We start from the raw sequence: 13,456 nt of genomic DNA, 5'->3' as shown, positions 1-13,456 counted from the left end.
GAGTCTAAGGAATAATGAAGGAAGTATAGTTTCTCTCTGCAGATTTGGGGGAGAGATACTCTTTTGCATCATAAAACTTGTTTAAATAATCTCAGGTGGTAAAGTGTTAAAATGAGAACTTTCCCAAGAATGTCAATTTTATTCTTTTGTGTAATATGGATACATATATGAATATTCATAACTATTATTAACTTGTTCTGTTCTCTGTTAAATACACGTGCCCATGATAATACATTTTGAACAAAGGGGTATTATGGTCTAATGAACCTCCCAAGACTTTAGAAATTATTGCAACAATCTGTGAAAAAATGTGAAGATTGATTCTCTTTCAGCTGTGTTTTTCTGTTAACAACATTGAAATTGACATCTCAAATGCCTAAATGGCTTAAATACTTAGTATTCTCAGTGAAATGAGAAGGAGATCATTGGTACTTTCATATTCTTCCACTGACACAGTAAAAAAATAAAAGCCTATGAGTCTTTTAGATTTGTTTAACAAATAATGACAAAATTTGTTTCATATAAGTTCCTCTCTTTTGACCTAATGAATCTTCTTTTGTTTCTTTTGATTTTCCTCTATTTTCATACATTTACAAAAGAAAATATGTATTGATAATTGAGGAATACTATATCAGAGATTGCAGATCTTAATAAAATTCTTTATCCATAAACAGTGTCCCTTTCATGTCTTCGTGGACACAATTAGAGTCATTCCTCAATTGTCCTACCCTCATAAGAACTAATCTGTGTTCTTGTTTCTCTTCAAGGCCTATCCCCTCAGGGTAGTAGCAGTGTATACGGACTGAAAGCAGCTTACTCCTGAACCCTAGTCTCTAAACCCAGTCAGATGTTTAGTAGGGCCATCACCAGCATTATCCTGTGTAGAGGATGCTAATTGAGTTCTGCAAGGTGGGGGAAATACAAAGAAGAAAGAGGAATTTTTGCTCACTATCTCTTCAAGATTTCATACAGAGTAATAAATGAAAACTTAGTTGATACTATGACCGAGATTTCCCTCAGCCTTGCACACACTTCCTTTGAGAGTTGCTGGAGGATTCCCCCGCTAACATGCACAGTGGAACTGAAATTTCCCAACTGTACTGTTGGGTCATTTGGGCAGAAAAGTTGATAGAGAGGACTAAATATGTGAGCTTTGGTGCAACTTCAATTTTGGCATTGCTTTTTTAATATTTCAATTTGCTCTTTAAAGTAACACTTCTGATGTCTGGCAAGTGAGTGGAAATGATTTTTTTTTAAACTTCTAAGAACATAACTTCAATTAAAAGGTTGCAACACTTTATGCACTCTAAAAATTTTTGGTCAAATGGTGTTTTCATTCAAATGTTCACATTCCTTTTGTATAATGTACTATTTTAAGTTACTGTCCTTGATGCCAGTATAATATATGGAGCAAAATAACTGATAAAATAGAATTTAATATCGAATGAGTATTTATTTCTGGATAAATTAAAGCTAAAATTTATGCTCTTTGGATAAATAATAAATGTCTAAGTAATCCATCCATAAAAGAAATATTAAAGAAAACATTAAAAATTAAGAGCATAAATACTAAAAACTATATGACAAAATATCACAGAGAAAATTAAATAAGGCAATTTTGGAGTATATTTACTGAACATATGCTAGGCAAATATAAATATATACGGAGTTATTTTTTATATTATAGGAAAAATACTAAGTAAATATAATTCATGTAAAATAAATGCTAGTAAATACAGAAATTCTCAATTTTCATGTATATCAAAATTGTTTAAAAAGCAATTAAATATTATTCCATATCTATTAAATCAATAAAGTTTAAAAGCAACTATAGTTCCCAATTCCGACTATTGGCTATTATAAAATTGACATACATTACACATAACAATGTAGGTTATTACAATATTTTAAAAACGTAATATGCTAGTTCATATCAAAACACCAAACATCTTTGTACACTTTGTCCAAGTAATCTTTCTTTTGAAAATTTATATTTTAAATAGTCAAAAAGTTAAATATCTATAAATCTACATACACGAAGAATCTTTATGAATATGTTTCTTATAATAATGAATTTCAAATTGTTGAAATGTTCTTAAATAAAAATTGATTTAGTGAATTATGGTGCCAAATTTAAAGGAATATTTGCAAAACACTTAATATTTAATAGTTTCAAGCCAATAAAAGAAAAGTATGAAAAATGTTGATAATGTGGAAACAAACATACTTTTGCATGATGTTGAAAGAAAATAGCAAATTAAAAAATATGTCTATGCTAGGCTTATACTCAGGTAAAACACGTTTTACATACTAAAAAACCTTGAAAGACTTGTGGAAGAAGTGTTTCTTGTAAGTGGGATGGGATTCCTTAGGATTTTGTTTCATATAATAAAAAAAATCTGTGGAGGCCATGAATGAGAGTAGAATCTACTGTAAATCTAACATTTTTTTTTCTGATTATTACGCTTGTAAATTTCAAAGTACTTTATAAAAAATTATAATTTTTGTATTTGTTTAAACAAAATGCCTATGAATTGTACAAATATGTGAAGTATTATGAAACCAAGAATTTTCATAGTGTGGAATAATAAATAAAGAATAAATAAATAAATAATAAAATCCCTAATCCATGTAAGGCAACACAAATGATGTGTAACGTAAAAATGTTTGGGCTAGTCTTCACACACACTGTAAAGGCAAATTGACTTTATTATTATTTTTTTTATTCACAGTACTTTTATTTTTTCCAAACAATTTCTTAATTACTCATAAGTCCTTTTAGCAGAAAGCCCATTATTTCCCACTTTGGAAAATCTCCTATACATTGCCCAGATACACCAAGGGATAACTTATTCAGTCTATAGTGGGTTCTGTTCTCTTCTTTTTTTTAATACTATATTTTATTTAAATTCAATTAATTAACATATAGTATATTATTAATCCCAGAGATAGAGTTCAGTGACTCATCAGTCTTATATAACACTCACTGCTCATTACATCATGTGCCCTCCTTAATGTCCATCACCTTAAAAACTGTTACAGGGGCGCCTAGGTGTCTCAGTCAGTTAAGCCTCCAACTCTTGGTTTCGCTTCAGGTCATGATCTCAGGATCACGAGATGGAGCCTCATGTTGGGCTTTGTGCTCAGTGTGGAGTCGGCTTGAGATTCTCTCTCTCCTTCTAACCCTCCTGCTGTGCTCTCTCTCTCTCTTTCCCTCTAAAATAAATAAATAAATCTTTTAAAAAAACTAAAACTACATTAAAAACTATATTTATGAAAAAAAGACTGCCTAATCCTTAAAGCTGTAAGGCGCACTTAATTTTTTTAGATATTATGACATTTGAGGGAAATAACATTTTATAAAGGTTGAATTATTTATCTCAGAAAATAACTGTGAGCCCAAAACACCAAATGGACAGTGAAACTTTAAAATATTAACACATTATCTATTTTCACCATGCAAGGTAGCTTAAATTAACCTGAAGTGACTAAAGGAAAATGAATAACGACCATATAATTAATGAAAAGCCAATGAAATTTTTATGTAAGGCAGATACGCATACCAGTCATGCTACTGTTAGTCCAAGCACGTGGAGCGGCTGACTCAGTGGGTGTAATAAGTGCCTTCTAGTGGAACACTGAGCCCCTGTACTCTACCTATACTGCAGAGGGTGAGCTTTCATTCTCGGTTCCTCAGGGAACAGTTTTTCATTTTCTGCCCCAATGACTTATTCTTTTTTTTTTTTTTTAAAGATTTATTTATTTGAGAGAGAGAGTGTGTGTATAAACGAGCAGCAGGGAGGGTGAGAGGGAGGGAATCTTCAAGCAAATTCCGGGCACTGAGCTCTGAGCATGGGGCCTACATGGGGCTCGATCTTACCACCCAGGAGATCATGACCTGAGCCAAAACCAAGAGTTGGGTGCTTAACTGATGGAGCCACCCAGGTGTCCTGACTTATTAGTTTTTTAAATTCAAATACTCAAATATGTTATTAAGATCATTATCTGGTTTAGTTTGAGGGTTTAATATTTTACTCTTGAAAATATTTATGATCTTCAAATCCTGTTTGAGGAATATGGTGCTTGGGACAAACTGCAAATAAGTAGGTAAGAGACTGGTGTAAGAATATAGCTAAAATATTAACTAAGAAGATTCGTCATTTTTCCCCAACACCAACCTATACAGTCTTGTATGTGTTGTTGACACTGTCACATATAATCTGACTAAATCATGTACTGATACCCTTCTTCACGGAAATACAGCCCCCCCAAACCAACGTCACTACTTTCTTGACTAATTTGATATAAAATTTATATAGCTGTTTATTTTTTTTGGTCAGAATTTTTTTGTTGTTGTTGTTATAAATTTTAACTACTGTGGGTAATATATCATGTTTGCCCTTTATATAGCTTTCAAACAATAACTCTTGTACTATGAAATTCCCTCTGAGAACAATATATTACAGAGTTAGCACAAGCTATCAGGTTTCTAATAGTCTTTAAAAAAAAATTCACACTCCTGATGTTTTCCAATTGAACTTATGTGTCTGTGTGTGTGTGTGTGTGTGTGTGTGTGTGTGTGTGTATGACAGGGAAATTGTATTACTAAAAAGTTATATATTATTTTCCCAATTCTAAAAAACTCATCAGGTATGCACATTTCACAGTTTTTTTTTTTTATTTCACAGTTTTCCAACAGGAGTTGCTATTAATCTTAAATTCAAATATTGAGAAGAAACCTAGGTCCATGTTGTGCTTTCATTCATTTAACAATAGCTCCTTCAATGACTGCTGGATAAATCATCATTATTTCTGTCATCTTCTTTATTCAGGTGGTCTAGAGAAAGGAATTAGATAAAAGTATGCTTGGCAGTTGAGTAAAGCTTTCTTTATGCTCTGTATTAAGGTTCTCTTCCGGAAAAACAGAGCAAAGATGGTGTGTGTGTATGTGTGTGTGTGTGTGTGTGTGTGTGTGTTTTATTATAAGGAATTGGCTCACACAATTATGAAGGCTAAGAAATCTGAAGATCTGCAGTCAGCAAGCTGGAGACCCAGGAGAGCCAACTGCATACCTCCAGTTTAAAAACTGGCAGGCTTGAGACTCAAGAAGAGCGAATGTTTCGGTTTCAGTCTGAAGGAAGAAAAGAACTGATGTCTCTGTCTGGGGAAGGCAGGCAGGCAGGAGGAGTACCATCTTATTTGTGGGGGTGGTCAGCTTGTTTGTCCTACTCTGGCCTTCCACTGATTGAATGAGGCCTACCCACCTACACCTTCACAGACATCCACAGAATATTGTTTGAGCAAATATCTGGGCATTCCATGGCCCAGTCAAGTGGACATACAAAATTAACCACCACATGGCCTTTGGCTAAATGAAACATCTTTGCGCAGAACGCCATAACAACACAAAACTGCCTGCTTTCTAACTCTAAATATTTGTAGTTTGGGGCTTAAAAATTTTTTTTTTAAAGATTTTATTTATTTATTCGACAGAGATAGAGACAGTTAGCGAGAGAGGAAACACAAGTAGGGGGAGTGGGAGAGGAAGAAGCAGGCTCACAGCGGAGGAGCCTGATGTGAGGCTCGATCCCATAACTCCGGGATCACGCCCTGAGCCGAAGGCAGACGCTTAACCGCTGTGCCACCCAGGCCCCCCTGGGGCTTAAAATTTTTATTTTGGCTAATTTTAGAAAGAGTGAAGTTGGCTGTTTAATTAAATTGAAGACTAATAATGTAGGAAATCATAGAGCATTTCAATCTTGCTCAATTAATAGTTTGGCTATTTTTATTTTATTGATTTCGGAAAACTGTGAGGATCTTCTGGAATTGGCTATCCTTTTGTGTACCCTGCCTTCATTTTTTTCTCGTTAAAAGCTATGGCACAGCATTTTCAGATGTTGGCCCTAACACAAAAGGAAAACTGTAACACACAACAAGCTAAATAACATTTTGGGACTAAGTAAAAAGACTACAGTGTTTTTGGATAGTGCATTTATGGTGGCTATTTCTTATTAAGGAGTAGGGGTAGTTATTTGGTAGCATCAAGGGTCCCTCTTGTGATTCTAGTGGTCAGCTTATTTTCCCAATTTAACTGTATCATGGGGATTTTGGCTTTAAGGTTTACTGTTGTTGGAGCTCCCACTTTATATATTGAGACAATCCCAAGACATCTCTATAAGTGGTTGAACTTTTCTTTATAGAAAGTTTAGCTCTGTGGTTAAAAGAAACATAAACTAGATAACTCTAACAATGAACCTACAAAGGATGTATGAAAAATTTGTGGATGTGGGTTTTTCATTTAAGAATCTAAAAACTATCAATAAATAGTGACTTAATCTTCTAAGTACAAATTACTTGATTTCTTAGAGTTAAAACTTTCATTGATCCAAATTTGTGTCCTCAAGTCAAAAAGGAAGGCCACTTTTCTTGATTCTAAAATCTCATTTGAAATAAAAATCTCAACAAGTGATTTAGCAGGATCTCTCTGACCTGTTTATAAACTCATTACTTCTTCCTTCACAACAAATGCATGTGTTTTCCAACATGTGTCAGATCCTGTTGCTTAGAAAACACTAATATTCTTGGGATGCCCGGATGGCTCAGTTGGTTAAATGTCTGCCTTTGGCTCAGGTCATGATCTCGGGGTCTTGGGATGGAGCCCCGCATCAGGCTCCTTGCTCAGCAAGGAATCTGCTTCTCCCTCTCCTTCTGCTTCTCCCCCCCGCTCATGCTCTCTCTCTCAAATAAATAAATAAAATCTTTAAAAAAAAACACTAATATTCTCTACATAGACAGTGAACTGCTTACAGCTCTTTTGCATGGCATTTGCTGATTTTCATTCCCTTCATTTGCTCATTCTCACATCTCTGCCTTTCTCCTTCCTGATCCCTACGGTGCCCAGTCATCCTTTAAGACTCTGCTCAGGAGTCACTTTCACCCACAGGAAACCTCTTATAGTCCTTATCCACACAGCAAGGTGTGTTCGGTGATAGCCCCCCTCTTGTTTCACTGTTCCTACAGGAGCTCTTGCAATTCTCTCGCCTTATGTGGCAGCATGGTGGGAAATAATGCTTGGGATCATTTTCTGCCCCAAGCGATTACTAACTGTTGAAGGAATTACTATAGAAATGGATTCCAGTGAGAAAATTAATAGAGTCTCCAGGGACAATTTCAAAAATGGCACAGTTCTTGGCATGAAATTATCATGCTCACTTCGGTAGTAAGAGAAGCTGAACTATTTGTCTGCTTTCTTTGGAAAGATAAAAGTATGGAGTGGGAAGAGCAAGGAGTGATTATTGTTAAAGACAAGGGAAATGGTACTTGATTGGTTCCCCCTCCTTAAACTAATAAAGGATAATTTCTGCATAAACCAAAGATTGACATGTCATTCCTAAGTGGGCATGTGTTATGCACTGAGTTTATTGACCTACTCCACGTTACTGGAGGCAGGGGGCAGGTTAGTATGGGACAGAGATGCTTGGTGATATGACCAGGCAGAGAATGGAAAAGAACTGAACTTCCCAGTTCTGAAGCAGTACAGAAGGTGGATCTTGCCCATTTCTCCTGGTTGTATATTGGAGACTTCACCCTGGACTGGGAATCAAGATGTGTGGATCAGAGGTAAGCAGTTTAAGGTTGCCCACAGAGGGCAGCAGGAAGACAGAATTGTTTTCCCAAGGACCATCGTTACCTAAGGTATCTGCTTGGGATGGAGTCCCTCACCAGCAGGGACTGTGGGTCTTTCACAAGCCCCCCGAAATCACAGACGATGAGCTACAACAGCAGTGAAGACCAACAATAAAAAGGTGGCAACCTTGCCAGGGAAAGTCACGTAGAAGACGCTTTTTTCTCTGCCTTCTCATGGTTTCAACCCTGAAGGGTAATTATAAGAAGCACAGAAAGTCAAACATAGTGCAAAAGAGAGAGTACTATGTGCCCTTATTCATTCCCAAAACTAAGCAAAGCTAGGGTGACAGAGAGAGCTTCGAATTAAATATGATGTCTTTTATTGCACTCTTGAAAACATACTTCCTTTTGTTTGTTGTAATTGATAATGTAAATAACATGTGCAGCTGAGATTAAAATATTACAGAAAGAATCTAAAAAGAATAAAATCAGGGAGGAGACAGTGGATTATTTTACCCAGAGCTATTGCTATATAGAGGGGACTATTTGGTCATTCCTTTAGAAGGCAAAGAAAATAGCAGTAGGTCAACTTTTTAAAGCAGTAACTAGCCCAGAACTTCATTTTTCCCCACTGAAAGTAGGGAATTCTGTATCACCACATCCATTAGGGTTGTAGTAGAGAGAAACTACTTTTAGTATGCTACAGTGGCAGGTGATTTTAAAGGCAAATACTAGAGACTTGAATATAAATCTCTGATTCCTCAAATTTCTACAGATTTTTGCACTGACAGTAGGAATAGAGATTATTGGAACTATAAAAATGATAACTTAAAATGTAACTCTAAGGTGACTTTAAATTCTTAACTTGTAGTAATTACAGACAACAAAGCTAAATGTGTTTCTTGGCAGTTGACCTGTCTACTCAGATCCCAGGAGCAAACGAGTAGGTGTGAATTGGCACAGTGCCCAGAAGAGGATGGGAGGTCGATATTTAATAAGGACAACAAAAAAGAGCTAAAACCAGAACTGAGAAATTTCTATTTGAGGTTCCTAAACTAAGGTTTTCTCCCAACCATAGAGACTGGTATTTCACAACAGAGACATGTGGAAATTGATATATAATATTATATAATATATATAATAACATATATATATATATATATGATGCCCTATATTATCTCATATATATACACCAATTTACACATACACACACACACACACACACACACACACACACATACATAGTATTTGTGGTTTATGTTTGTTTAAACTGACTTTTTGGAAAACCACACAGTTTATTTTCCTGCTTTCTATTCAATAAATTCTTTGGTTGTACTCACTTCTAAATAAAACAGTTGCTTCAATAATTGTGAAAGAGAGATATCTCTACCAAATGAATATTTACAGTCCAGATTAGAGCATTCATAGTAGGCAAGCAATACACTGCAGTTCCAAGTACTTATGGTAACGATCACCAGAAACTGACGAACTTCTCATGAAAAATAAGACCATTTTTGGAAGGAATTTAAAACAACCTTCTCCCTCCAGCCAAAAAGATGTAAACTATAAAATCTGAGAAGGCAGGTTTTTGGCGCAGCAGCAGAGAACTAAGCAACATGAATTGAATTCTATTCCCCCCTCCTTATTCCCGACGGAAAACTTTTCATGGAATTGTATCAACTGAAGTGCACCATGAAGGGTAGAGTTTTGATAGATAACAATAAAATAAAATGAAAATCTTCCTCCCAGGTTTTGGTATCTTTTCCCAAGGAAGTACACACACATACACCTATTTTTTAAAATCCTTGCAATATCAGTGAAATGTTAATAATTCAAAATTTTGAATTATTTCCCAATCAGAAGTGTGTTCACCAAGTTGGTAGTTAGTGTTTTTTGGTTACATTCAACTTAGGTATCATGTAGTTAAGTCTTGTTTTTTATCTAATCTGACAACTGTCTTTTAATCAGGTATTTAGTTAATTTATATTTAATGCGATTATTGCTATTGGTGAGTTTAAAACTACCATATAGTTGTTTATTTTCTGCTTGTCTAATCTATCATTTTCCTTTTCTTCATTTTCTGTCTTCTTTTGGATTTAGTACTTTTATGATTCTATTTATCTGCTTTTTTGCCTTATTAGCTTCAAAAAACTCTATTTTGTTTTGTTTTAAATAGTCAATTATCATTTGAGGTATTTAAAACTATTAAAAATTCACTTTATAGTTACCATTTTTGGTGTTTTTTCTTCTGTTGGCGTAGGCAGTTAGGTTTTAACAGGAACCTGGAGGCCAGCTGTCAGGAAGTCAGATGCCTGTCCTGTGTCCTAGCAGCACCCCACAAGAAGCTGGATCAAAATGGACAGGTCCAAGATGGCAGATGCCATGACAAGACCCCCCTGACCAAATTAGGAAGAAAAAGCACAAAATCCTTCTTCCCACATCAAGTAACAGGTATTCACCTCCCAGTTAACAACTGTCAATAAAAGAAACCTAACTCCCTAGAGCAAGCACCTCTCCCTCTTGAGCTTGCCAGCTTTCATATCTTGAGAATGTACTTTTCACTTTAATAAACTTTCCTGCTTGTGTCATTCATCCACTATGTTGCATGTCTGTCTTTGAATTCTTCCTCCAGACAAGACCAAGAAACTTTGGTAACTCCTTTGGGATGAGCTGGGTCAGGGCCCCAGGGCCCTGGATCTCTCCACTTCACCTGACCACATTTCCATTGTGTGGATCCAAGTTTCCATTCGACAGTATTTTGCTTTGACCTGAAGATCTTTTAATATTTCTTGAATAACAGACTCCGATGAAGAGTACTTTCGGCTTCTGTATGTTTGAAAAGTCTTTATTTCACCTTTGTTTTTAAAACATATTTTTGCTGGATCCAGAATTAGTTTACACCCTTTTTCTTTCAGTACTTTAGAGATAAATCTTTTATTCCTTCATCTTTTGGGCTGCTTTTTTTCTTTTTAATAAGAATCTGTTGTCATTCTTTCTTTTTCCCCTCAATATGTAATGTGTTTTTTTCCCCTTCTGGTTGCTTTAAATTTTTCACTGGTATCAAGTAACTTGATTATCATATGTTCAAGGCTGTTGTGCTCCCTGGATTTTAAATGATAGTTTTCACTAAATATGGAGAATTTTCATTATGTGTTTTTTCCTTTCTCAGAGATCAACAGTTATAACTGATGCTTATTGCCCGATGTCTAAAACTTATTATTTAATGTACTTTATCTGATTTTTTGGTTGTTTAATTCAGAGTGCAAGTTTGGTCTCTGTTATTCCTACCTGACTGGGTATGGAAGCTGAGCCCAGCAGTATTTTTTAAGATAATTAATACTGAAACTATTTCAAGCTTACAGAAAAGTTGCTAGAACAGTACACAGAACCCCAATATATCTTTTACTCATGATGGGGAATTTGTTAGAAATGTATGGTGTTTGCTTGCTCCCCACCACAAACAAACATAAACACCCCCCACATAGCTCCATATATATTATTATTAGTGTTTCTGAATCTTTTGAAAGCTACTTGCAGAAATAATGTCCCTTCACCACAAACACTGTTGTGTATATTTCACCATATGTATTTCACCAAAACCTGAACAATCTTTTATACAAGCAGGGTATATCCTCCAAATCAGGAAATCAACATTGACATATTACAACCATTTCCAGACACAGAACTCATGCAAATTTTTCCAACTGCACCAACAAAGTTTCCTTTTAATTTCTTGTCTAGAATCTGATCCAGTTGTATGTGTTACATTACAGTTTTAAATCTGAAACAGCTTCTTAGTTTTTCCCCGTGTTTTTTGGGCATGAGAGCTTTAGAGAGTACAACCCTTATATTCTGGATGAGGCTGCATGACCCTCAGCCTGTACCCATCAGTTGTTTTCTCAGACCAAATCCATAAAATCTCAGCAATAATATTACTAAAATGATGCTATAAACTTCTCCGTGCACTGTTTGCAGCACATTATCGTGCAGTCACTAGTGGAAACCTTGTTCACCTTGTCATGTTGGTATCTGCCAGGTTTTGCCACCGTATTTTCACTGTTTTTTTTTTCTCTTTTCAATTTATTGGTATTTTGTGGGAGGTGTTTCACAATTACTAATCAAACTTTTATCCATCAGTTTTATTCATTGTTGAATCTCACGTGAAATAACCTTACATATAATGGTTGACTAAGAGAGGAAGAGAAGGGAAAGGAAGATGAGAGGGAAGGATAGATGACTTGGGAAGAGCAGAGAGGCAGGAAAAAGAAGATGGAAAGCTATGAGAAGATGAGAAGAAAAGTGGAGATAGGAAGAGAAGGGACAATGGGAAGGCAAGTCAGAAGTATTGTTCTGAACTGTTTTCATCTCTTCCTAAAAGAAAGTAAAATCTTAGTGACTATGAAACACTTGTCCTCGGTTTACATCTGACTAAACTTCAGGTTAGGTATTTATTATTTAAAATATTGTCCAAACAATTCCTCTGTAGACCTAGACCCAAATCTAGTCACCATTTTGAGAGATGTTAGAATGTGAAAGGGCTGAGGGTTTGCAGAAGAGCAGTTCAGTATGCTATGCGTGCTCATTATTCCATGAGTCCCCAGCTAATGTTGCCAACTAAGGTTTTATAGCGTAGGGTTTAGGTCATGAATTTTAGGTGTTAGGGGAGGAGTAGTGTGTGTCTGGGTGACACCATTGGGTGACAGCAAGGAAAAGGATAAGAGTGAAGAAATAGTCTTATTCTTCCACAGACTTGCTCTTCAATCATAGCAACTGTAACTCCTTATTAGACTTCTGGACTATGCATTTGCATATCTATTCTGTGATTTCTTTGTGGGCAGATTCCTCGTCTTACTCATTTTTATATGACCCGCACTTAATGCAATGCCTAGCCTGTAGTAGGAATTTAATACATAATTTTTGAAGAGATAACTAATGATTAAAGTTTTGTGGTATGGGCTTAATGAATTAATAGAACAGTATCTGAGACTGAGGTCTGATTGCACAGAGCCTTCTGAATTTGTGATATGGACAGCAGGAGAAGTTCATAGCAGTAATCCCTCTAACTTTTAACTTTTAAAAGTTTTTTTTCTACCTGCTCGATTGTCTTTTGCTTGGCCAGATCTTTAAGATTTGAGTTGCTTTTGATGACCTGTGGTCAGGTTGCCTGATAGTAGTATCTCCACTATCAGGGGCACTTTTTCAAATTAAGAGTAGACCCTGGGAAAAAAATGCAACTATCCTTAGGGGCTGAGATGCAATTCATTCACTTCCCTGTGGTGATTAATCTGTGAGGCAGATGACAGAACGGTTAATGGTGTTGGCATCAAACAAACCTGAGTTGAACTCCAGACTCTGCCAAATCCTAATCAAGTAACCCTAAGGCAATTTACTTAACCTTTTTATGTCAGTCAAGTTCCCAGCAGTCAACAACTGGCATACTTCAAGGGGTGTAATTGAAGAGAACATAACAAAGGTGTGCAGGATTCAGGAATAACAAAGGGTAATGAAAAGCCAGAACTAGCAATAGCAGGAAGCTATTTCCACCTGGGGCCTGAAAAGGAAAGGAGACGGAAAGGTGCGACCACATCACAGAGACAGCTGGAGACACAGAAGTGGGACCGCTCATTTTAGCTATGGTCATGAAGACAAGCAGTCCCTGCCAGAACCTTAGCAAGGTGAGTCAATCTCCTGATCTTTTCTCTTACACTCTATCCCCTCTTAGTTCTTTCACCTTTCAAGCCCAACCAGGAGTCAAAGGGCCATGAAGCCCAGGAAAAGAAATTCTTAGGGGTCAGACTCGTAAGGTGCAGAACAGGGCAGAAAAATGCGA

This window comes from Ursus arctos, unplaced genomic scaffold (assembly GCF_023065955.2).
Source record: "Ursus arctos isolate Adak ecotype North America unplaced genomic scaffold, UrsArc2.0 scaffold_29, whole genome shotgun sequence".
Lineage (NCBI taxonomy): Eukaryota > Metazoa > Chordata > Mammalia > Carnivora > Ursidae > Ursus > Ursus arctos.
Note: the sequence above shows the minus strand (reverse complement) of the source record.